At 36.2% G+C, this 27,197-nt stretch overlaps 2 protein-coding genes across 2 annotated transcripts in view; one reads left to right on the plus strand and one right to left on the minus strand.

Moving 5' to 3' along the window:
- The window catches only part of LOC136853369 (uncharacterized), a 162,020-nt gene that overhangs the window by 119,126 nt on the left and 15,697 nt on the right, over positions 1-27,197 (minus strand). The gene's annotated exons all lie outside the window — the stretch shown is intronic.
- The window catches only part of LOC136853301 (sodium- and chloride-dependent glycine transporter 1-like), a 62,253-nt gene continuing 37,922 nt past the window's right edge, over positions 2,867-27,197 (plus strand). Inside the window, exon 1 of the mRNA XM_067128667.1 lies at positions 2,867-3,027. The gene's annotated coding sequence lies outside the window, so the exon portion shown is untranslated. The remainder of the gene's footprint in view (positions 3,028-27,197) is intronic.

Here is a 27,197-nt window from a genome sequence, read left to right on the forward strand (position 1 = left end):
TTCCGCACATATTGAAAAAATAAGTTACATGGAAAATAACTGCTGGTGAAAAAACAATGTAAAAATTGTATTTCCTTATTAAAAACATGCCAGTTCGAGGATAAATGGAAGGCACTGTATAAAAGAGTAGACAAAGCATTTAATTTAAAATTAAAAAAAAAACAGCTACTATAGAAGTTGGATCCTAAACCAGTAAAAGTGGGTTTCCTCCAAATACTCGTGTTAAAACAATCTGATTCTCGTGAAACTGAAACATCTAAAAAAGGATAACTTATTATCCTGTTCAACTTCAAGAGACTAGTTGTCTTGAAACGTCGGCACAAATAAAGATGTTTTTATGTACCAGTCTGTTTCCACTGCCCTCAATTCTTGATATATCTGACTGATTTGCTGTCCTGCCTGTATCCTATATGTATATGTATATATATATATATATATATATATATATATATATATATATATATATATATATATATATATATATATATATATATATATATATATATATATATATATATATATATATATATATATATATATATATATATATATATATATATATATATATATATATTGCTAACCTCTCCTGGGTACGTGTGACGCGTCCCTCTACAGGTAACGGATTATTCCTAACAAAAAGATTAAAGATAATGACTATGAAGTCATTTTCTTAGCAATGAAAACATAAACAGTAGTTACCTACAAGAGAAATTTTTAACCTATGTAATACGGAAATATTATTGGAATGTTCTCAATACTCCTGTGACTCCAAGGTCTTGTGAATGAGACAAAAATGCCTACCAAGTGCTTTTCTGCCCTTAAACTAGAGCCACTAATTTACCAAATGGCCTTCTACGGATGATAAATTAATGATGAAACATTTTCTTAAAGAAAACTCGCAATTCAGATATAAGGACGCTGAAACTTGTAATCGCAATAATTCAGGTTCTCTACGAAGTACAAGGGCTTACTCTCATACACACATTATAGAGTACAGGAATCTATACTATTATACAACCGTACAGAATTAATGCGATAATGCGGTCATCAATTTTGACAATTGTGATCAGATCACAAAAATTCTTATTCTTCTCATCTTAATTCGTAGTGGGGGTCGATGTTTTCAACTAGCTGTAGTAAGATCAGCTTGTTTCATTATTAGTTTTGGCAGATGTTTTCTGGACGGGTGCCCTTCCTACCACCAACCCTCCCTACTCATTTGGGCTTGGAACTAGGTCCCAAAAGTACTTAGTAGTTTTTTATTGTTTTAACTTATAAACGCTACATTCAAGGATCCCGGGATATTTTCTATCTCTGTAAAAAAAAAAATAGGTAATGAATAAGAGAATGTAATTTCTCTCTCTCTCTCTCTCTCTCTCTCTCTCTCTCTCTCTCTCTCTCTCTCTCACGCGTAAAACATCTATTACTATTGCTTTTTATGGCCAAAATCTGACCGAAGAATATTGAGCCCTGAAAGAACGCAGGCAACACCAGTTGAGACACTAAAGTGCATCATGACAATCAGAAGAACAATAATGGTGTAAGAGAAGCGTTGATAAATTTTCAACGGTAGATGAACACAGCTTTACATTAAAACTCGCTGCCACAGATGATATGGGGAGAAGAAACGCCCAGTTAAGTAAGCCATCACAAAAAAAAAGAAAGAAAGAAAAAAAGTAGTGACATATTTTGACCTAGGAAAATCTGTGATGAAATTTTATTGGAGTGTAATATTGAAATTGAAAGATAATGACAAAAGCTAAAGAATTAATTTTTTGACCTGTCCGTTGATCTTAATGTTGTTTTTTTATCATCTCTTTGCTTACCGAACATACCAGAAGTTAGTTCTTCCTACGTAAAGTCATTAATTTATGATAAGTCGACTGCGAAAACTACAATTTTTTTCTGATATTTCACGCATTGCAGTTTTAAAGTACACGCACTCTTAAAAGCCCTTCATACAACCATTATTCATGTTGAAGGTTATATATACATGCAAGAAAATGTAGCGACGAAGCTGTCCAAGGAAGAAGAGTCCCTGATGGCACAAGGCCATCGTGATCAACAACAAGAGCCAAACAACAACAATGAAACACTGGGAAAAGACATCTGACGACGAGGTCGTTTTCTTCCCTGTACACGAGTGCCTTCGCCAGAATGCTGAGGGTTCAAGGTATCTGTTTATGCTTCGCATTTTACTTCTTACATTTTACATCTGTGATATGGGACAAAAAATGGTGGCTGAAGCTACAACATAGGTTAACTTTTCTTTACTGATGTTTTTGGAAGGATGGTGATTATTACCCAGTGATTCTACTTACCAAATGTTGTCTTTTATTTTTCTTTTGTACATTCTGGTTAAGCTTTGGTTATCATCATCACAAAGAAATTCCAGTTGGCTTTAGCTTCACTGGATGTTACATGAGCACAGTTGTTTCAGACTGAGCCAGCTTGAACTAACACGGACTTTTGCTCCTAAATCAGCTCATCAAAAAAATGCAAAACGTAAAATTCCTTAACGTTATTCGTCTGCCAGCATTAATCCGAACCTGCAATTGCAGGCGAATGGGCCATGATCTGCCTAGAGTGATGCCGCGCATCGGCAATCAGGTGTGACTCAGTTACTCCGGGAAAATCCCGTTTTTATGTTTGTCACATCTTTTCCTATTCATGAAACTTTCACGTAGCAGTTTCTCGTTACCTTTCGCAATTTTCAAGTATTTTCTTCAGTCATTTTTGCATCTATCACAGGATTCTTAACATCCCCTTAGCTTGTTTAATACTGTTTGCGATTCAGCTACATGTAGATGTTTTCAAAGCTGTACGACAACTTCCGCCGCGGGAGCTGAGAAAGGAGACCTTAACCAGGTAGTTCTTCCAGACTCACCTGCCAGTCAAAAACCTAGCGTCTGCTAAAGTGGACGCGTTGAGAAAGATTACCAGTGTTTGAAAAACAGTTGAGATATTCAGCTGTTGACGCAATAAGATTTTGTAAATACGATTTTTGAGACTTCGCGAGATTTTAAGGTAAGCACCGTTTGGCAATGGAGTACTTTCTTTTTCGTCATGAATGAAAAAAAACTGGTTTGCAATGCGTCCGTGGCGTTCAACATATTGAAAGATCAACCCACGAGGTGATTCGCGTTGAATGTCATGGAATGTGTTCACAAGTGGGTTAATACGCTGAAACTTTAAAAAGCTGAAGGTGGTGTTGGTCACGAGCAAAAACTTTCATGATTTTAAATGTTCTTAACGGTGGGGAAGGGTAGGGGCCGGGTTATCTAATGAATAACAAACAAAGGCCTTGGGAAATTTAGAAAGGGCATTCCAATTATGTCATTGCAGCAGAAATATACAAGTCAATGGATGTGTCTCTTAGAACATTTACAATTTTCAGATGGAGAGAAAATCGGAAAAAAATGAGAAGGCTTTTATGATGTAAAGTTTGACTGAACGGAAAATTGTAACGAAATTATAATCAAAGAAATAAAAGAGGAGCCAGTTCGCTTGTGGTATTCTTTCAAGTCAAATCTCTCACGCGAATGTAATTAATGCTTGAGTAAAACGGATGGTTCAAATTTAAGCCCTTGAAAGGGACAAGTAATTCTATTATATTTATATATATATATATATATATATATATATATATATATATATATATATATATGTATATATATATATATATATATATGTGTGTGTGTGTGTGTTATTGTATTTGTATATTATATATGTATATATAAAATTATATGATCATATTATATAAATATATATATATATCATATATATAAACATATATATATATATATATATATATATATATATATATATATATATATATATATAAACGTAACCCCAAAATGAAAATCAACGGTGGAAATATTGCTCTTGAAGCGGATGACGGACGCACAGTCCCGGTAAAACCTGTTCCATGTAGGTTCACAGGTGTCATTATGGCGATTTTGATACTAATGGTGTGGCAAAGTAAAGACAATTATCTGTAAGAGTGTGTGTCTGTAAACACTACGACGATTCCGACACAAGGATGAAGATAGACCGATGTGGTAAGATTCCCGGCAGCATAGTTCTTCAACAGAATGATTTAGCATACGTTTGCTTTGTGGCTCTGATAGATATATTTAGCATGTATCATCTTGAATGCAATAGTTTACAATGGTTAAAATTAACCACGGTATTTTTTATCTACTAATTTTTCGGCATGGGGCACGTCTCTGCCCATCGCACATGCATTGCTATTGGATTGCAGATATTTTATCATAAAGTCATTGAATCTTTACAAAATACATTGACTGTGGCTTTCTGATAAAATATCTGCAGTCCTTTAGCAATGCATGTGCGATGGGCAGGGAAGTGCCCCATACTGAAAAACTAGTAGATAAAAAATACCGTGGTTTTAACCATTTTAAACTACTACATTCAAAGATGAGACAAGCAAATATGCCTATCAGAGCCACCTCGCAAACTTTCAGATATCTGCAGAGGGAAATCAATGACTTCAGCATGGCAGCCTTGAGGTAAACCTCGCCTCCCATCCTCAAATACGACGTATCCTAGGAGCGAATGTTGTCTGAACACAGACCACAGATGAAGGAAGGAAGTGGAACGATTACCTTGGAACCCTTGCAGCGGTCTTGCGGTGACTTTCAAAATAAGCAAGTAAAAAATGCCCCGAAGTTTCTTCGGTGCAATCGAGTTTTCTGTACATCGTCTAATCAAGGCCACCGAAAATAGATCTATCTCTCGGTGGTCTCGGTATAATGTTGTATAAACCGCGGCCCATGAAACTTAACCACGGCCTGGTGGTGGCCTGGCCTATATCGTTGCCAGACGCACGATTATGGCTAAATTTAACCTTAAATAAAATAAAGACTACAGAGGCTATATAGCTGTAAGTTGGTATGTTTGATGACTGGAGGATGGATGATAAACATACCAATTTGCAGCCCTCTAGCCTCGGTAGTTTTAAGATCTGAGGGCGGACAGAAAAAGTGCGAACAGAAAAAAAGTGTGGACAGAAAAAAGTGCGGACGGACAGACAAAGCCGGCACAACGGTTTTCTTTTCAGGAAACTAAAATTGGAACTGTATACACTTAAGAAGACCTTGAGATATTTGTTACGAACAACACTTTTAAGGTTTTCCACTTTTGCGTTTCTTTCTGGGATAAATTTTTGTCTAGTTCTTAGATTCTCATCTTCCAGATTGCAGCCACTACGATCAATTTCCGGTAAATTCCAAGATATAAACCATGTAATGAATTATGGTTGCGTACTTACTGATACAAATAGTAAGTTCATTACGAATAATTTCCAAGGAAATGATTTATGGAAATTTTTCACTAAGTTATCTACGTAGACTCCGAAGGTCGAAACAGCCATCAGATCCGAAGTGAATAAAATTGACCGAACTGATGGACTGAAAAATGGAATGAGCTGCCGGCGTAGGTAGATGATCATTAAGGCTATATTGGACAAAAATCTTGAAGTATTTATCCAGTGCTATATCACTGCGGCCGTTGATTTCTATGATTGCGAGTTCACAGCACAAAAATAGGATAATAGTGAGCAGTTACCTGATCTGGAATTTAAAATGTCATAAGAACGACGGTATAGTTATAAAAGCAAGTTTGATGTACATCTTGCCGTGGCTCCTTTTGAGTGGTTGACATTTGTGCACGATTCCTTCCTTTCTCCTTCACTCTACTTTGTTACATTATTTGTACGACAGGTAAAGGCATTGTTTTCCTCCTGGCACTGAAGGACCTAGTTTTTTTTTAGGAACATGGAAGACTCAGCATTCATTAGATTCTTGGCTTTGAGAGTTTTTCTTTTTGTTTGCATTTTTTCGCGTATCGCTGAATGACCTAATATTCTCAAACGGGATTACAAAACACATTTAAAAAAAAAAATTTGGGCCACTAAGATTACTGTACTCTATCTTTTGGCGCTGAATAACCGTAAGTACTAAAATCATGCCCCACAATTATAAAGTTTCGCAGTCGTTAACTATTCATTTTGAATGGCCTTTAAGAAAGAGACCTAGGCTTAATACACAATTTTAATATGACACCATGTTTACGGAACGTCCTGGAAGTCTGCGATCTCTTACCACCTTGGATCATGACACGAGCAGGATCAGTTCACTCTGTGGCTGGAATCCAGGCCCAGAGGAAATCATTATACTCTGTCTCTGTTGAGGTAAATTGCTTTTCTTTTCGTCTTATTTCATCGTTGGATTGAAATAATTGTAGAGGTTTATCATCCGCCAAGTTTATTGTGTAGCTGAAGCGTAACTGGGACTTCTAATCATATATTTTCCTTCTTCCTTTGCCATTTACACTGCACTATGTTGTTTTTTATTTGAACACGCTTATTTCCCCCTTCTGCATATTTTCCCTTTAGGCATCAACTGCATGAACCATTAAGTTGAGCTTGTTATAGAAAATAATCATTACGAAGAAAATGGGTTTATTACAACCTACGAGTAGTTCCTCGTTGGGAGAGTCGGTAGAGTTCTCGGCTAGCACTCTGCTGGGCCCGAGTTCGAGTCTACGGCCGGCCAATGAAGAATTAGAGGAATTTATTTCTGGTGATAGAAGTCATTTCTCGCTATAATGTGGTTCGGATTCCACAATAAGCTGTAGGTCCCGTTGCTAGGTAACCAATTGGTTCTTAGCCACGTAGAATAAGTCTAATCCTTAGGGCCAGCCTAAGGAGAGCTGTTAATCAGCCCAGTGGTCTGGTTAAACTAAGGTATACTTACTTTATAACCTACGGGTACACATGCATGCAGCATATATGTGACATCATGATTATTTCCTTCTGCAAAAACCGCCAGGGACCTGTTTCGTGTAATTACATCATTCAACAGTATCAAAGATACTTTTTAAACATAGGCGGTAAGTTAACTTCCATTTCACATTATTTTTCATTAACAAGACCTTAAAATTATTTTTATATATCCTAACAAATAGAATGACATTCCAAATGCCTGTGATTTTGTGACTTCCGGCCAGATATTTCTATACATGAAGTCCCTGCCGTGGGAGAATCTGAAGCGGTTGATCCAAACGAATGATTATGGTCAATGTCATCTGTTGAAAATTCATGAAAATGTGAGCTGGATATTGTTGTCATGTTAGCTTGGTTTTGGCTTTCTCGTTTAGGTATCTTTTCCTCTGTGTCTCAGACTGACAAATGTAAAGTCTGGGCCATTTTAAGCTCCAGGATGAATCTACTGTGAGGGTGAGGGGTCACCCTCTCACCATAACAAATCAAGCCTGCCTTTTTCATCAAGTCACAATTTCTCATGGTGTCGATCAACTCTTCCTCTCGTTCCTTTTTAGCTCCTTCACCCGTCGACGAATTGTCTTTTTTTCTTTTCTTTTCATCATTTGTCCCTCATCAGGTCGAAAGGGGAGGCAACACGCTTAAGTACTGTATAGGCAATAAGGGTTGGAATTCATACGTCGCTCCTCACAACACACTAATTTACCGTTAGAGATTCTGCCTATAAAAATGAAACTTATATTTTTAAATTGTGCGGCAGCCGCCATAAACAAGGTCTGCCTGACATCTTTTTGACGTAGTCTACGATAGTATGACTCAGATGGGTAACACATCTATTTCGTTGAACATTGCACTGTACACACATTGGCATCTGCCGTATCCTATCACGTTAGGGAATTTGTTGACGGTAAGTTACATATCATAGCATTGTAGGACGTATGAGCGGATGGATGCCTTGGCCCTAAAATACCCTACATTTATCATCTAATGAAATACATTAGGTTTATCGATTTCTGTTTTTCGTCCAAGCATCTCGTTCAGTACTTCACTGAATGAAATAATGACGTACTGATGTTCGCTGAAGCAGTCGCTTCCATACAATCTATATATATATATATATATATATATATATATATATATATATATATATATATATATATATATATATATACACAAACATATATATAATATGTATGTGTGTATTTAAGTAATTCATGAAATTTAAACAGAAACAAATATTGATTGTTGTTCCTAGCTGTAATGGACACAAACGAGCAAGGAATGGATAAACCTTGAAAGTCAAGGACATCGAACAATAAAAACCAAGAGAATGCGATGCAGTATGACGATGCGGAATTCACCACAATGGATGTTTATTGTAACTATATATGTAAATATAATATATATACATATACATTGTTAAATATATATATATATATATATATATATATATATATATATATATATACAAACATACATAATTGATCCTGTACAAACATAACATCCTGTCCTTTAACAAACAAACTCATTATGCACACAGAATTTTTGCCGGGGGGATTGTTATTCTTGTCACAGGAGGCTAATGTTTCGAGTTAATTTTCACTTGTATTAAGAATTTTAGACAGGGTATGCTCTTAAATCGCCGTGCTTTGGAATTAACTTTTCGCGGCCAACAGCACATCCGCAGGCGTGATAGATAACACAATGAGAGAATTTCACCCAACAATTTGCAAATAATAGTCTCTACCATCTTGATATACTTTCCGATCTATTCAAAGAACGAAGGAGGTTTCGCAAATCTCGTGACTGGTAGCAGTAACCAGAATTGGCTGAAAATGACCAGATCAGCTCTCCCACGGATTTACGCAATGACAAATGAGTTTTTGACGGCCGGTCGACCCCGTCCATTTTGCGATGATTGCTTAGTTCCCCTGACGTTCCGGCGCTTGCTGGACGACAGGTCTCTTATTTAGGGCAGCCGACTTTATTTCTTCTCAGACTTCCTACGTGAGAAAAGCTGATTACCTTTTGTAATGTCTTTGGAGAAGACTTGGTCTTCAGGCCAGGCAGGTTTTTTGAGCCAACTGAAGAAAGTGACATTTTTTAAGATATAATCCTCAGTTTTCCATTCCATATTGTAATCCTTGTCATAATCAAAACTTAATCATTTAATGTGCAATCGTTTGTGGTTATTCATAGGTATCTATGAAGGGCTGAAATAATTTTAGGCAGGATGTTTTTTATAAAGTTTTCCCTTTTAGATGATTTTCGGCGTCGATAAGCATAAAAGTTGTAACGGCAATCAAATGTGCGTGTGTGTGCGTATTTTCGGCGTCGATAACTATTTCAGTTGTGCCGGCAATCCAGTATATATATATATATATATATATATATATATATATATATATATATATATATAAATATATATATATATATATATGTATATATATATATATATATATATATATTATATATATATATATAAATATATATATATATATATATATATATATATATATATATATATATATATATATATATATATATTATATATATATATACATATATATATTATATATATATATATACATATATATATTATATATATATATATACATATATATATATATATATATATATATATATATATATATATATATATATATATATATATATATATAGCTTAATGATAAATAATATTGCCAAGACCAGGAAGAACATTCTTTATTGTACGAGCTTTCGAGGTATAAAACCTCATCATCAGGCTGAAAAAACCGACAAGGATGAGAATCAATAAAATTACAATAAAATGAATTGTCATAATAAATCTTCAGCAAAAATACTAACGAAATATAAAAAATGAACAAGTAAATACAAACTAAAAGGGTGAGACGCAAAATAAAGAAAAATTAAAAACACAAACATAAAAATATGAAAATAAAACTAAGGTGAAATGTAAACAAACTACCACTCACAAAGTAAAATATTTAATGACCTAATTGAGTACCTACTATGAAATTACACGATAGCTAGTTGAATACCAGACGAGTTGTTGTTCAATTCCGGCTTCATCTTTTTAATAGTCAGCGACTCTGAAATTAAAAGGTCCAGTCTATTTGAACAGAAAGACAGTACCCGAAAATCCAGGTCAGTGAAAAGATGGTCCTGTGCTAAACTGTGTTCTCTAATGGCAGAAAAGGGTGGTTTGGAAAGGGGAAACTAGTTCTAATAGAAAGACCTCTGTGTTCCAAAATTCTGTGTCTGAGCCAGCGGGAACTGGATCCCACGCATCGCAGACCACACTGCGAACAAGTGAACAAATGAACGACACAGGAATTAAGGTCCACAGGCAGAGTAGGCTTCTCTCTCAAAAGTGATCTTATTGTAAAAGGATTACAGAAAACAAACCGGAAACTAATTGGAGGGAAACAATGCTTAAGTATTTCTTGTAACCTTTTTCGGACCATATAGCTACTATGACCAAGGTAAGGCAGTTTAATGTACTTTACATCTTTACTAGCAGTACTGTACACCGGTCTGGGACAAAACTTTTCATTTAAAAATTTTTTCAGAACTTTGTAAAATACAAAAATGGGATATGAGTTTTCAGAAAAATAATTCTGGAGGAAAACCATATCTTGATGAAATAAATTAAAATCACAACAAACATTGTAGGCTCTATTTATCAAAGTGCGTATTGAGTTCATCTTATACATCTTTGGCGAAAAACTGAGGTAATTCAATCCCAAGCCAGTAAAACTCATATCCCATTTTTGTATTTTACAAAGTTCTGAAAAATTTTTTAAATGAAAAGTTTTATCCCAGACCGGTGTACAGTACTGCTAGTAAAGATGTAAAGTACATTAAACTGCCTTACCTTGGTCATAGTAGCTATATGGTCCGAAAAAGGTTACAAGAAATACTTAAGCATTGTTTCCCCAATTAGTTTCCGGTTTGTTTTCTGTAATCCTTTTTACAATAAGATCACTTTTGAGAGAGAAGCCTACTCTGCCTGTGGACCTTAATTCCTGTGTCGTTTACTTGTTCACTTGTTCGCAGTGTGGTCTGCGATACGTGGATCCAGTTCCCGCTGGCTCAGACACAGAATTTTGGAACACAGAGGTCTTTCTATTAGAACTAGGTTTCCCCTTTCCAAACCACCCTTTTCTGCCATTAGAGAACACAGTTTAGCACAGGACCATCCTTTCACTGACCTGGATTTTCGGGTACTGTCTTTTGTTCAAATAGACTGGACCTTTTAATTTCAGAGTCGCTTACTATTAAAAAAATGAAGCCGGAATTGAACAACAACTCTTCTGGTATTCAACTAGCTATCGTGTAATTTCATAGTAGGTACTCAATTAGGTCGTTAAATATTTTACTTTGTGAGTGGTAGTTTGTTTACATTTCACCTTAGTTTTATTTTCATATTTTTATGTTTGTGTTTTTAATTTTTCGTTATTTTACGTCTCACCCTTTTAGTTTGTATTTACTTGTTCATTTTATATATTTCGTTAGTATTTTTGCTGAAGATTTATTATGACAATTCATTTTATTGTAATTTTATTGATTCTCATCCTTGTCGGTTTTTTCAGCCTGATGATGAGGTTTTATACCTCGAAAGCTCGTACAATAAAGAATGTTCTTCCTGGTCTTGGCAATATTATTTATCATTAAGCTAAGATTTCAAGTAGCCGCCCAATTACCGAGACTATATATATATATATATATATATATAATATATATATATATATATATATATATATAATATATGTGTGTGTATATGTGTGTAATATGTGTGTGTGTATGTGTATGTATATATATATATATATATGTTATTTCCCTTGCTAAATATATAGGACACCTGAAGGGAATGTGTGTGTTGTGTGTGTGTGTGTGTGTATGTATATACTGTATGTTTTTCGACAATTTCCCTTGTTAAAAGTACATCGGAGCTAAGGGCGTAAAAGGAATGGCGTAACTGTTAACATTCAAATATGCAACTTTCAGTCCTCACCCAGAAATGGCCATCTAACATTCAAATGTGTCCACCCATATAAGTGACTGAATTGCGCTGCGACGATCACCGCTGTAGACCAGACGTGGTGCAACAAGAGATGTGGAAGAAGTGTGGGTCTAAACATCGAAGGAAGAGAAATGCGGGAAAATGTGTTAATCAGCGACGACAGAGGTTGAGAGAAATTTCCGAAGCTTGGCAACAAAGAGGAGATTGCTCTGTTAGATAATTGCCTCCTCTTTTCCTCTGCCAAGCTTCGGAATTTTCTCTCAACCTCCGTTGTCCCTGATTAGCACATTTTCCCGCATTCCTATTCCTTCGATGTTTAGACCCACACTCCTCCTTCTTGTTGCACCACGTCTGGTCTACAGCGGTGATCGTCGTAGCGCAATTCAGTCACTTCTAGGTGGACACATTTCTTCTGGATGAGGACAAAGTTGCATTTTTGAATGTTGGATGGCCATTCCTTTGACGCCTTTAGCTCCGATGTACTTTGGATTACGCAAGTTGAGCATTGAGCGAAAACCATAGGATTCTTAGCACGTACATACACCGAAAGTTCCTTCCCTCAGGATATATATATATATATATATATATATATATATATATATATATATATATATATATATATATATATATATATATATATATACTGGATTACCGTCACAACTGAAATAGTTTTCGAAGCCTAAAATTCGCGCGCACACACACACATTTGATTGCCGTTACAACTTTGATACTTATCGACGCCGAAAATTATCTAAAAGGGAAAACATTATAACAAAAATCCTTCCCAAAATTGTTTCAACCCTTCATAAATACCTATGAATAATCACAGACGATTGCTCATGAAATGGTTAAGTTTTGATTATGACAAGGATTACAATATGGCCTCAACAAAGCTGAAGTTGGAAGGCGTGGCCAAGCGGGTGTTACGAAGCCGCTGCATAGAGAAATGTCTTCTGCTGAATGAAAAGTGACTGAAAACGTATAACCGTCTTCGCCCCGTCTCTCTTTTCACTACTGCTTCTCGTAACAGTGATAATAATAAGTCCTCCTTCACTGTTTCCAGACGCCACTTATCTGAGCCGGATGTAAAAGAAGACTCGAAATTACTTAAGTTTTCCTTCCAGCCATTGTCTCAAAGTGCAAACGTAATTAAGAAATATTGCTAAACCAGGAATGACAAATAAAGGCGAAAGTAAACGGAAAAATGGCGATCTCATACCTATATATTGTACGAATGTTGTGTGAATATTAAAACTTAAGGTGACGTAACCATGTAATTCACTTTTTTAACGAGTACATAATGGCTGAATTGTTCCAATTTACTTTTGTAGGTGAGCGAAGCTTGGGGGCCATAATCTTCGCATGCAAATAGGAGAAGCTTTCTAACAATTATGTATTTTGAGGAACATTTGAAGTAAAGAAATATTGTAGCCTTTTTTAGTCCGTATAATGCGAAACCCTGTGTCGCAGGAAAATGAGTTGTTTATTGTTATCAAAGCTACATCAGATATAAAGACATTCAGACGCCTTGCATGTTCTTATTCAACTGCAATATATCAAATCAAACATTCCGAAGCAGAGCGACTATTTCGCTACATTCGATCGATCTGAAATCGTGCCCAGCCGTTCATGAGCCAAGTTTATTCATGAGTGATACGTTTTTATATTAGATTCGTTACTGTGGCCAAAAGCTTATGATATGTTGCCCTTCTCATCGAATGCTCGTTTTGAGTACAGTAGGTGACTTCTGCTTGATCTCAATAATGATGACATGAGGTAGAGAACAAAACAGGAAAAGAAATCAACAGGCACGAGCAACGTTTGTAGAACTATTGAAAAAACGACTGTACTATTTGAATAAGACTTCATTTTACATGTAAGTATTTGCTTTTAAAACCAATGGTTTCATTAAACTAAGGTATAACGGCTACTGAATGTTGATAATGAATGAAATACTTGAAAACACGCACACACACATACACACGAACATGGGCTGTTATTCGATGCAGTAATAGAAAGTAGATCCTACTATTGGTCCAATGACCTCTCACCCGTTTTTTTTTTTAAGAGTTTTCAAGTTACATGATGACTTGTCAACTAAGGAGACCAGAACCAAGATCCACTTAACTGTAAGTCTATCTACGAAAGGTTGAGCCTTTCCTATAATTTAATAAGCGGCGATGACATGTTTCCCATCGTGCCGAAGGAGGTATTTAATCCTAATCCAAAAATGTACACTTCCAGGATTAACCTCGAGGTTAAGGTTAATCCTGAGAATGAACATATTCGAGCGTACAGTCCAGCTATTTGTTTTTACTGACAAGTGACTTCTTTTTAAAGCAATGTATGCATGCAAATGTATTAATGTATGTGCTGTACATATATACATAAAAGGTGTAAACACACACACACACACACACACACACACACACACACACACACACACACACATATATATATATATATATATATATATATATATATATATATATATATGTATATTAATCTTTATCACTTGCACACAGTTGTTCTGTGCCTTACATTACTAACAGGACCTCGTTGAAACTGGATGGTATCTAGCGGAGATATTTATTCAAGAATAAATATCTCCGCTACTTACCATCCAGTTACAATGAGGTCCTGTTAGTAATGTGTATATATATATATATATATATATATATATATATATATATATATATATATATATATATATATATATATATATATATAATATTTACAAGTGTGGCCAGCAAGGTGATATCTATCTATTAATTTAGTTTTAAGTGCATCTAACTAGTGGGGACCACACGTGTAAAACAGATTACTAGAGTTATTTTAACATTAAAATAAATGGAAGTTAAGGGAAAATCAAGGGTTTATTTAACAGGTTATAATCACAAAAATCAGAAAAAATATACACAGAAGCTTAACCATCAGCTCTGCGGCACTGTGCGTACGTTAAATCACAACCAAACAGTGCCACTAGCAAAATAAATATGATCTAAGAACCTCTAAACATAGATTAAGATTAAACAGGATGCTGCAATGAGGATACAATAAGTAAATATATATTCAGATGTCAAATCTTGAAGGAATCTTCTCAAAGTCAGAGGATGACAGGGAGGCACTGTGGAAGCAGGCTAGCACACAGCACAGGATCATCTATACTGCTATACAGAACCGCAATATCATTTGGTTGCAAAAACAAATAACCATTCAGTTTGGGAATGCTGAGGGCTGAGAGGGAAAATCATTCAAAGAACAATAAAATGCACACTGGATAAACACTTATGCTTTGCATTACACAAGTGAAATTAAACCACTTTGCATAGGCTCCTAAGGAGGTTGCAAGGGAGTGAATATGAGAGAGCAACGAGAAATAGTAAAAGAAATGTACGTTGAACAATTCCAATTCCAACTGTATCTTTGTCCTGGGGACGAGACCTCTTGATGTTAAGGCCAGACTTTGATTTTAATACAAGGGATCAATGGTGGATCAGATCCAAAGACACAACAAAAGTGACTTGTGGGAGAGAGGGAGGGAGGTCGGAGGACCAACCGACAAGAATTCTGCCTGGGCGAACTGCTTCGTGTGACCACCTTCCCTCTTCTTGGGCCAAGTTGGGCGATTACTGTTAGATTCTGCCCGCTTTGCTAGTGTCCGTTGACGGCTTGGGTCGCAAGTGTGGCTGAAATATGGAAATCGAACGACACCACCAAGGAGGATAATAGAGCATACAATGGAGAGACATTAAGGATGAGAGAGGCAGAGTTACTAGTGTGAGGGTGGATACCATAGCAAATTGCTGATTGGTAGTGAGTGGTTTTACAACTCCTTAGTGTGGTCCTGATTGAACTACACAGTCTTTACTTTGATTTTAATTCATTGAGCTTGTATGTGCTTTCGAAATAAATGAATGCACGTTACAATATATATATATATATATATATATATATATATATATATATATATATATATATATATATATATATATATATATATATATATATATATATATATATATGATGTACCTTTAATCAAATTTTGTATTGAACATTATGAAAAATGTACAGCAAGGTCCAAGTCTAATGTCTGATCTTTGTGTTCTGCCTTTGTGCTGACGAATCAAGGGAGGTGACAGACAATCCCCTTTTTAATGTGACCTGCGGTCACTTAGCTAAATCATCCATACACGAGGAAATGGTAGGCCGCTCAATAAAAAAAAAAAAAAAGCCAAATCTACCAAATTTTCAGCTTTTTCCTTGAAAACTTTGAACGGGATTAAGAAAATATGGCAGCAGTGCTAACCGCCTAAGAGTCTCAACCTTTAGTAGCCAGACTTATAGTAGTCATGACCAGAGCAAAGTGACGAAATCTAATAGACAGTGTTTCTTGGTGACAGCCTCAACGAAAACACAAGACCATTTAGGGTTAGAATCGCCTTTGGAGAGATTTGATCCCGTTCCCCCTAATTGCTCCCCGCCTTAGGTTCGGATTGGCAGAGTGGAGTTGCCTTTCACTTGGGTGTTTACCGTTTGTAAGGAGTGATGAATTTCACCAAGTCTGAAAATGTTGGAGGGGCCTTAAAGGTAGAATTGGCAGGGCCTCATCGTAGATGTGACACAGGCAGCCATCTATGATATAGTAAGGCGGAATAAAAACAATATCCTAACGCACAGCGCAAGGGTTTACAAGAATATCATGAGAGGCCCTTCACTTTTTTCCAAGTACCTAGTTGGATTCTCCAGGAGGAAACTCCGCGACCTTGCGGCACAAATTTAAGCCTTGCCGCCTTGTACAGAGAGGTCACATCGATGCCTCTCTCTTGTATCATAGATCTATGCAGACCATGAAGGAAATAATGTATTGCATTCTACATTTAATTCAGTGACATGCGTCCTTCATAGGCAATCTTTTCTGTTTTAATCTCTCCCTCTCTCTCTCTCTCTCCATAGTACGAATCCTTCACAGTACGAATCCTTGTCGTAAGTTACAGTCTTTAAGTTATCTCGTTTAAAAAAAAAAAACGCGATTTATGCAAATGGACTGAAAAATTACAAGAGCAAAGCAGTTTTTAAGAGAGCTATATTTATGAATACATCTAGTATAGAACATTCCGGTATCAAGATCTGTTACAATATACAGGAAGATCCAAGTGGGAAATCACACCCCAGTTAAAAAAAAATATAACAACCCGTTACATAAGCTGTGCTGACAAACGAACCGAAGATGGTACAAATTAGCCAGGCTACAAAAGTACCATGCCATGGCGCTTTCAATCCTGCGGTATTTTTCCCTCCCACATTTCTTAGCGTAGTAGCAACGTTGGGTATTCCCGTTTATCCCTTGACACACACTTCGTACCTTTAAGGTTAACCCTGGCGAAGACGTTTCGCAATGCCTAGCTATTTACTGTTGTAATGAGCAGAGTAGTCTTGTAAATTATTTCTCTTCTTGTCTCGGCCTCTCGTTAGTAGTTCTTCAGCATTTCATATCAGTCACACACAACTTCCTCAGTACTAGAAAGAAATGACGTGCCTCACTCGCAACGTAGATTGCCAATTCGTTATGAAGCTTAACTTTATTCTTGGAGCGGAAGCGCAAAGGAAGGCGCGTTTCCGATGACGTATTAGACGACAAGAAACGCTTCCGGTATCTCTTATTGTGTTTGTTCATTAACACTGGTGAACAAAGCAATTGGTAATTTTGTCCAGAGAGATAAGAGGGTGGTGACTATCATTCGGGGGCTGTGGCATATACGAGATTGCATTTTGAATAGCATAATGCCATATTGTCGAAGTCTATCTTGGGGGAAATCTATATTAGGAAAATTATTTATTATTCCATGATGTTAAAGTAAACGTGAGCCTTAATTATTTTCACTTGTCAGATAGATAAACGAATATGAACTTATATAATACGTTTATCATTGCCACCGTCTTCATAAACATCACTATTGTCGAGACTTCACGACAGTCCGCGCTCATGCACGCCACCAATGTCCTTTCCGCCGAAACAGGTAAAAAATTAACTACGAACAAAAAGTATCATTAACAGTTGCTTTACCTTCAAGCGCTAACTGTAAGTTAATGACGATTTACTGGAGTTTCTAGTGACGCCACCTATAAAATCCTTTCTGAAGAACGCGGCAGGATATCCCAATGACATCACGGGGTTCCGAGAGTAGAGGAAAATGATATGCACGAACTCCCCAAGGGTTAAATATAACTGATACAGAGCTTGAGTGTCATTCTACCAAAGTAAAGGTGCGTCAGGTGACTACGCTGATAGTCCTAGAAGCTATTTGAACTAATTGCCACTCGGAAGCGGAGGCCTGCACATATCGTAGATGAACTTAACAATTATTGGTGAGTTATTATAAGACTTTCAAGACACGCGTACGGCTACTGTATTTTACATTTTTGTACTAACTACATTATGACAATATTTCGTTCAGCTGTGAGAAGGGCGAGATTTCTGCTAACTTACACGGTTGGGAAAAACAAACGTTCTTCAATTGTAACTGTTGTTTACTTTTCTCTTAGTTCCTGACCTCATCACTCACATGCGGCAATGCAAAGGGGAAAATATTCAAGGTGCTGAAGGTACGCATTTCGGCATTTCAGAATTCATAATTATCGTCAGGCGAACAGCGGGGAGCTAGGGGAGGGAACAACAAATTTCCCCTCTGAATTGGTGAGATGTTAACTCAGTAATGGGAAATTAAAACTAAGTGAGACTCCCAATCTAGTGATGGTCAGAAAAAAACAGCCATTTAAAGGAGGAATACAAGGTTTGCTGATCATGTAAATGACCTATAGCTTTCTTCGTATCATTCATGTGTCACACACACATATATATATATATATATATATATATATATATATATATATATATATATATATATATATATATATATAAGAACAATATATATATATATAAAGTTGCAAGAACAATCGCTCAAGTTCATTGACAATACGCTTGCTAATATATATTATTATATAATATATAAGCATTAAGCTACAAACGTCCTTTAATATCCAATTCACTCTACCTCGGGAATAATATATTTTCATACATGTTACCCGAAGGGGAATTTTTTTAGTTGATAATAAGTTCGTCGTTTCATGGGCTTGAACCACGCCCACGCGTCGCTGTAGTCCTGAGTTCTTGTCTTCCGTGGCTCGAGCCCACGAGCTTATTATCACCTAAAAAATTAACCTTCGGGTAACATATATGAAAATATATTTTTCCCAAGGTAGAGTAAATTGGGTATTAATGGACGTTTGTAATGCTTGTATATGAATTAATGATTGATAAAAATTCATATGAATCATATATGATGTGATAAAAATTCATACATTATATATATATATAATGTATTTATGTATTACATATATATGTAATATAAATATACACACATATATATATATTGTAAAATATTTTCTGTTAAAACAGAATTCCATCTAATAAATCTAATAAAAGGAGCCCATAAAAACATCAAAGGGTAGAAATTATAGCGTTATTTTCGAAGACAGTTGTCTTCGAAAATAACGCTATAATTTCTACCCTTTCGGTGTTTTTATGGGCTCACTTTATTATTATTATTAAATATTATATATATATATATACAAATTATATATATATATATATATATATATATATACATATATATATATATATATATATATATATATATATAAATATATAATATGTGTATATATATATACCAATAGCTTATTAATAATGAATTTATTACGCAATGGGGATATCTTATAAGCGAAAGAAATATTATGCGATATATAGACCTATCCCGGCCACTGGGATTCGAACCCAGCATTAAGTCAGGGTCTCCCCTGCAGAAAAGTTATAAGGTATGAGTTCGGATCCTAGCCAGAACAAGTGCACTTGCTACCTATAATTGCCGCTGGGTGTAAGTTGTTCTTAAGGAATGTTGAATTCCATGTTTAAAGGTCAAATATTTAAGGGATAAATGATTTGATAATAAAACAAGGCCATCTGATAAATCAGTGACAAGCTATCATTCATATATATATATATATATATATATATATATATATATATATATATATATATATATATATATATATATATATATATATATATATATATATAGAATACATATACTGACAAACATCTCATTGAAGATAAATATTATATTACACAAGAACAAGTTTATTCTGCCAACGTTATTCAAATCAATCATTCCAAGATTTGTGGTACCCGCTTAAATGATTTTAAATTAGAAAACAATTGATTGGTGTATTCATCCTAATGTAACTGGTAATCGTCGTAATTATAGACTATCTGTTTGAAAACCTCCAGTTCTTATGTTTCTTTCGAAAATTTATTTCCTCCCTGTCTTTCTAGAATAAACTATTGGAGTTAGGGTGAACCATGTTCTTGTTTTTTTTTTGATGGTGTTCAGAAATTTTATATGGACAGGTGCTTGGTCAAGTGTTTTTAAGTATTTATTGTCAATTTCCAGCCTTGAATGCTCTGAAAAATCTCATGTTTTGCCAGGAGTTTACATATTTCCTTTATTGAGATATATATATATATATATATATATATATATATATATATATATATATATATATATATATATATATATATATATATATATATATATATATATATATATATATATATATATATATATACATATATATATATATATATATATATATATATATATATATATATTCAAATATTCTCCTATATATAAATAGAAAACAATGATATATATATATAACTTAATTATGGACTATCTGTAGAAAACCTACAGTTCTTATGTAGAAAATATGGACTTAAGAATAAACTATCGGAGTTAGGAGAACCATCATCAGTATGCAGAAATTTTATATGGACAGGTGCTTGGTTAAAATCCATTGCCTTTACATATTTGACATAGTAAGTGAAGTTGCACTTGGTAGTTTGTTTACTGTAACTGGGCAAAGCAGCATGAAGAAGGGCATAGGGGTAGCAACCGCACTCTAGAAAGACTTTTTGAGCACTGAAATGGTAACACCTGGAACGACCCTACCACAGAGAAAGGACTATGTATATATATATATATACACATGCATACATATTTGTTTTATAAAACACACACATACATATATACGTACATACACATGTATATACATACATATATATACATACATAAATATATATATACATACATACATATATAGTATATATAGTATATATAGTAGAAATAATCAACACACAATCACGTGTGGAACAGAAATAAATTTCTGTTGTGAGGTGTCCTGCGTGATTTACAATATTCCCTTGGGTATTGCACTGAAGACCTTCAACAGAGAAGTGTGTGCCTCTTCCACTCTTGCCCCCGTCGGGGGGTAGCGCCTTTGGTGCATTTCATGCGGTGCACTGTCGGCATTACTTAAGGCTGTATATCACCTCTGAATATTACCGTGGACCTGATATACAGCATATCCCGTTCTCGATCTAGAGGAGAAAGACCTACTTGCTTAAGGTTGTTTGCAGCGTGCCTTCGGCCCCTAGCTGCAACCCCACCATTCCTCTTACTGTACCTCAGTTATAAACTCGTTCTATCTTCTTCCCGCCCTATCTCAACAATTGATTCATAGTGCAACTGCGAGGTTTTCCTCCTGTGGCACCTTTCAAACCTTTTTACTCTCAGTTTCAGTTTCAGCGCTAAATGACCTCATGGGTCCCACCGTTTGGCCTATATTCTATATCCTATCCCCTACCACTCTTGCAAGACCGGCCTCATTTTGGGTAGTTTCACATTTATTGGTCTTTATACCAAATGCTAGTACAATATTTATCGTAGGGCCAACAGAGACAGCACTAGGATTAAATAGACAATGCCAAGAATGTTTAGGCTCGCTTGGGAAGCGAACTCTGCTCTGTTGTTTGGTGAGGCGAGTCTCCTAACCAACGTGTTTTGGTTACCTACAGTAAACTCGACCTACGTTAAGGCTCTATTTCCGGTAGCGAACATCCAAAGCAAGAAACCAAGAAGACGCTTGTTTCCACATACGTACAGCATATTGACCATATTCTTGGCAAGCTTCCAACTGAAACCGGTGGGGCGAGTCCGCGTCGAGAGAAGTCTTAATGGAGAGAGAGAGAGAGAGAGAGAGAGAGAGAGAGAGAGAGAGAGAGAGAGAGAGATGGGGATTCCCTGTAGTTTCTCCGTTGCACTGAAGGTTGAACCCCGTTAAGTTGGAGTTGCTGTATTTAGGAATTCTGAAGGTGTATTTATTTATTTATTTTTTTTTATCTATTCTCAAAAACAGTTTTCTCTCTGGGGCGGGAATAGTGGCTTTTAATGATGTGACTGAGAGCGCGGTCGTTGCTGAATTCCGTGCCCGGTAATGAAAGCATTATCAGATAATTAGTCTTAACGGAAATAACAAGAGTATTTCTTCTCCTATTATCTTCCATGGTTGTGCCGTAGGGTTTACAATGAATAGGTGAATCGTTTGGAAAAAGGAAGTTTTTCGTCCCGAAGCCTGCTCGTGGTAATTAAAAAACTGGCGAGTCCAGCGAGTTCTCGGAATATTGCACTGAAACAGGTAATGCATTTTAAAAGAATTTTCTCCTTCCTGAAGATATTCTTTCAAATCCGTCGGCAACATGGTATCTGTAATTCTGTCAATTGCTGTTAACTTAATTTGTATGTAACGAAAACAGCTCTTTTAGTATTTGACTGAAAAAGGGAGAGAGGTTATTCACTCCAGGGGCTACTTTTACTATTGCTTTTTTGTTCTTTTTTTTTTTCTTTAGGCGTGTTATGAAGAGAATGTTGATCTGTGATTGGTTACCAAACCGAAGTCACTTAACCAATCGACTCGCAGCGACCTCTCCGCGCTAAGTATGACATGCTGCAAGGTGACGTTCCAAACCTTAACAGGGACATTTAACGTGATAAATAAAACATGAATGAAAGCAAATATCGCAGTCAGCTTGCTTCGTATTCAGTTCGTCATTCAATATGAAGTGAATCAGCATTCATAATTTTCCACTTGCGTCTAACTTCAATGCTAGGCAATGTCGATAATAGCCCGAAGTGCTTGGGTAGTCGCTCTCATGCAACCTCATTTGTTGTGGGGATTTTAGTTTGGTAAATAATTTAGGCATATTAATTTCAGCACGTTTGTTCATTACAAACACATCTATTCCAATGTGCTAGGTTTTTCCGCACGTAAATTGATATTGCGTACTGATATAAAGTCACGCCCTTTTTCATCTGTGTTCCGAGATTAATGTCATTCCTACTCAGCTTGATAGTTCCTCATTGGATGGGTCGATATCGTACTCGGCTAGCACCCTCCTAGGCCGGCGTTCGATTCTCCGACCGGCCAATGAAGAATGAGAGGAATTTATTTCTGGTGATAGAAATTCATTTCTCTCTAATGTGGTTCGGATTCCACAATAAGCTGTAGGTCCCGTTGCTAGGTAACCAATTGGTTCTTAGCCACGTAAAATAAATCTAATCCTTCGGGCCAGCCCTAAGAGAGCTGTTAATCAGCTCAGTGGTCTAGCTAAACTAAAGTATACTTAACTTTACTCAGCTTGATGACTGGCTACCCATGAATTCTTAGTTTGCTCATTCAGCCTCAGGCAGCCAGACTAAAAATAGTGTAAAAAGAGCGGTTTTTGTGGCTGGAAAAATTCTGTTATAGAAAAATCCTTGAGCAAAACCAAGTATAAATTGTCACTACCAATATACTTGTATTGCTATTCCTTCTACTAATAATGGCGTTTTTCAGTAATCAACCTGGCGATTAAAGTGCGCGACTGACATGTTTTATCAGAAATGTATATATTTCTCTCGCTGCGTAAAATGGAAAACTCGTAAGTCCGTTGGTAGATTTGGACGGCCTTTAATAACAGGTTTTCTCTCTCTCTCTCCTTTACGCATTTATGCTACAGCTTATCCGTACATACAATCATAACTACACATTATGAATTACAAAAAGAATAAGCGAAAGCAGCTCAGTGGCGATGAGAACAGTGACATAGCATTTCATACAACATTTTTGCTCTCTCACTGTGCCGATGGCAAAGGTCGGTGGATGCGGGACCCAGGGTCCTGGGTGGATGGTAAATGGATGAGTATCGAATGGTATTGACCGGTTAGATTTGGATTCGATTCCAAGTGCGTATGTTATCCACCTCCACCCGCCTATCCCTTTCCTCAGGTGGGGTAGAGGCAACAAATTTAGTGGGCGTTTCGTCATGAGGCCAGCTTGCATTTAGTTTATTTTGTATAAGAATTATTTGCATATTCCTCTGCAGAGCTGAGAATTAGCTGCTCTTTAGTACATTACGTTACTAAATTATCTTCTAATCCCTCTAAATTATTTAATCAGAAAGCATCTTAATTAATTGTTATAAAAACAAGATTAAAAAGAATGGAGTTTCAACGTCATGCATGGAAACGGTTTGTATCAAAGTAAAGCTCTTGTTCAATATGAGAGAGAGAGAGAGAGAGAGAGAGAGAGAGAGAGAGAGAGAGAGAGCTCGTTAGAAAATCATGAATGATTCAGTACACGAATTGTCTTCGTGAAACTGAATACACTATCGTCATCCCTTCCCGTATGGGGTCCATCGCAGATTCATTGTTAGCCATAGCACAACGACATGACGACATTGAAAAATCTCAGTGCGTCTCAAGTCCCACGAGTAAAGCAGCTTCTTTAATGGTTAGGCGAACAGGACCGAGAATTTATTGAATTGCCCAGGAAGCTATTAATTCTGAAGGCCCCAGTTTAACAGAGAAGGATATTTTTTCATTGTACTATGATAACAGCTTTATAACGCTCGTATATTGTCTTCTCATTGTTTTATTTGTGAAAATTCAGTTAAAGGAAATTATGTACTTTTTAACAATGACTTACAAAAAGGAACTGAAATCTTACTTTGCATTTTGAAAACAAATTATAACGTGATGCGTTGCAGAGCAAATGAGCCACAGTTATGTACGGTACAGCCGCCTGCGTGAAGGTCCTTGTGAAGGAAGGCAGGTGGTTAACAAAATGACCAAAAACTTATCTCGGTGAACATTAATGCGTTCCTGTTGTTATGGGCAACACAAGAACTTCAAATACATTTCCTAGCAATACCACATAAATTAGAATCTTGAAAAAGCTTGAGGATATAAAATACATGTTTTGTCACATACACAGTGAATACATATACACATGCAAATATAAATATATATTATATATATGTATATATATTTATATATAGAATTATTACCATATGTATGTATGTATGTATATATATATGTACAGAGTACAAATATTAAGTCTAAACATCGTTCAATATCGCATTTATTTTACAGGGGAACAACACACTTAAGGGAGCTAGCCATAAGTTATTCCCAAGGTATAGTGAATTCGATATTAAACGATATTTGTGACATTTGCACAAACACACACACACACACACACACACACACACACACATATATATATATATATATATATATATATATATATATATATATATATATATATATATATGAGAGAGAGAGGGAGAGAGAGAGAGAGAGCTAAAAGACATGAAATTGATAAAAAAAAATCATGCTAAATAATAAACAATCGTTGAGCACATGTGCAGCAAAAGGACACTGGCTACCCCGAAAAAAGGTCTGTAAACAAGAACTACCAGCGGCAAAAGCTATTATAACTACGGCCCAGATATGACCCAACTTACAGGAAAAACCGCGAAGGGAATGGTTCGTTTTTCACCCAGTGCAAAGCGTATAATGAGGCCCAAAGGAGACAGAGAGATGGTGAATGGACAGACCTCAAGAGGCATTGTTCTTTCTTTTTCGGGCAATCGTCCTTTCCTTCCCTGGAGCCCTTCTGGCACCCAGTGGATGGATGCCCTGAAGGATCAGTTCGTCACTGAAAGCGGCGTCCCTGAGACGCGATGCCAGGTTCCGAGTCCAAAGGAGTACTTTCATATAATTACTGTGGGATTTCGTAATTTCACTTGAACCCTCTCGTCATCATGATTCTCTCTTTCTCTCTCCCTCTCCCCACACAAATACAAAATATCAACCATACTTCATTTTGTATTCATTGATTTACCAATTACGTAGATAAATGTAATGTTTACAATTCTGACACCCGTGCTTTTAAATACTTGAAACCAATTGTCTTTTAAATGATTAGGAGACAAACCTTAATGGGTAAAACGCCATAAACACTACAGAGATCACAGTTGGATCAGCTGGTTAAATATACCACTAAAACAAACTTTCCAATGCATAATTTCACTGTCTGTATTTAGAACTACTACTACTAATATTGAGTACAATTATAAACAGAAATATCGTCACGTCACAATAACTGAGAGTGATTTCAAGTTTGTGAAATGACGGCATTTCTGTTTACAGGCATATTCAGTTCTAAATACTTAATGCATTTGTTATCGTGCTGGTAGCAGGCTACAGAGGGCGTTAAATACAGGCAGGTGTTAATCGATAATTTCTGGTTACACTGACAAGTGCGGGGTAACATAATTGCAAAAAGGAATTCGCCCTTTTGAAATGGCCTCAGGAATTGGCTAGGGCAGGTGACCATCAACGCATGGCCTCCAGTCTAATAGTGGGAGCTGTTCCCCCTAAGTGAGTATTGGAGGGTTACTGCTGGGGACAGGGTGCTCAGTGGTGGAGTAACTTAGCCTGTTGCAGGTGAATGTGGATTCCCTTTCTCTCTCTCTCTCATCCCCTTTCTCTCTCTCATTCCCTGAACTTGACAACAGCCATCCATTTCCCCCACTGTTGTGAGTCGTAATGCACAATTGTCATCGACATTGTTGTGTGTGTGTTGATTTTGAGAGATGCCAAGGAATTTCCAGTTAAAATAAAACCTCCTTAGTCTTTGAGGTGGAGTCCCTTTTCAGAATCGAGTAGCTTTCACTGCCTTTTAGTTGGTGAGCTCCCGCCACTCGAATGTTTTGTTTTTTCTAACTTTATTTAAACCTTTCAAACTGTGTGCACTGTGCAGTCTCTCGTGGCGCTGTCTTTACTTTCTTTTATACATTCCTCATTATTTCACCCCCAGCTTTCTCTTGTCGTTATCTTATTCTTCACCAAACGCTTGCATTCGCTTTCACGCGTTATTTTGGTTTCGCTACTTTCTCCTCTGCTTATTCTGACATTTTTTCTTGGTGCTTCAATGTCATTCAGTTATCCAGAAAACAGTACATCCAGAATCGTACCGAGGTTGTATCTTTAAAAGAAAACATCTGTATGTGTGTGTATTTTCGCATAAACAGTGATAGTTATTCGCAAGCACGACTGACTGTCCTTAAACTGATATTAGCCCTCT

This window comes from Macrobrachium rosenbergii, chromosome 3, assembly GCF_040412425.1.
Source record: "Macrobrachium rosenbergii isolate ZJJX-2024 chromosome 3, ASM4041242v1, whole genome shotgun sequence".
Classification (NCBI taxonomy): domain Eukaryota; kingdom Metazoa; phylum Arthropoda; class Malacostraca; order Decapoda; family Palaemonidae; genus Macrobrachium; species Macrobrachium rosenbergii.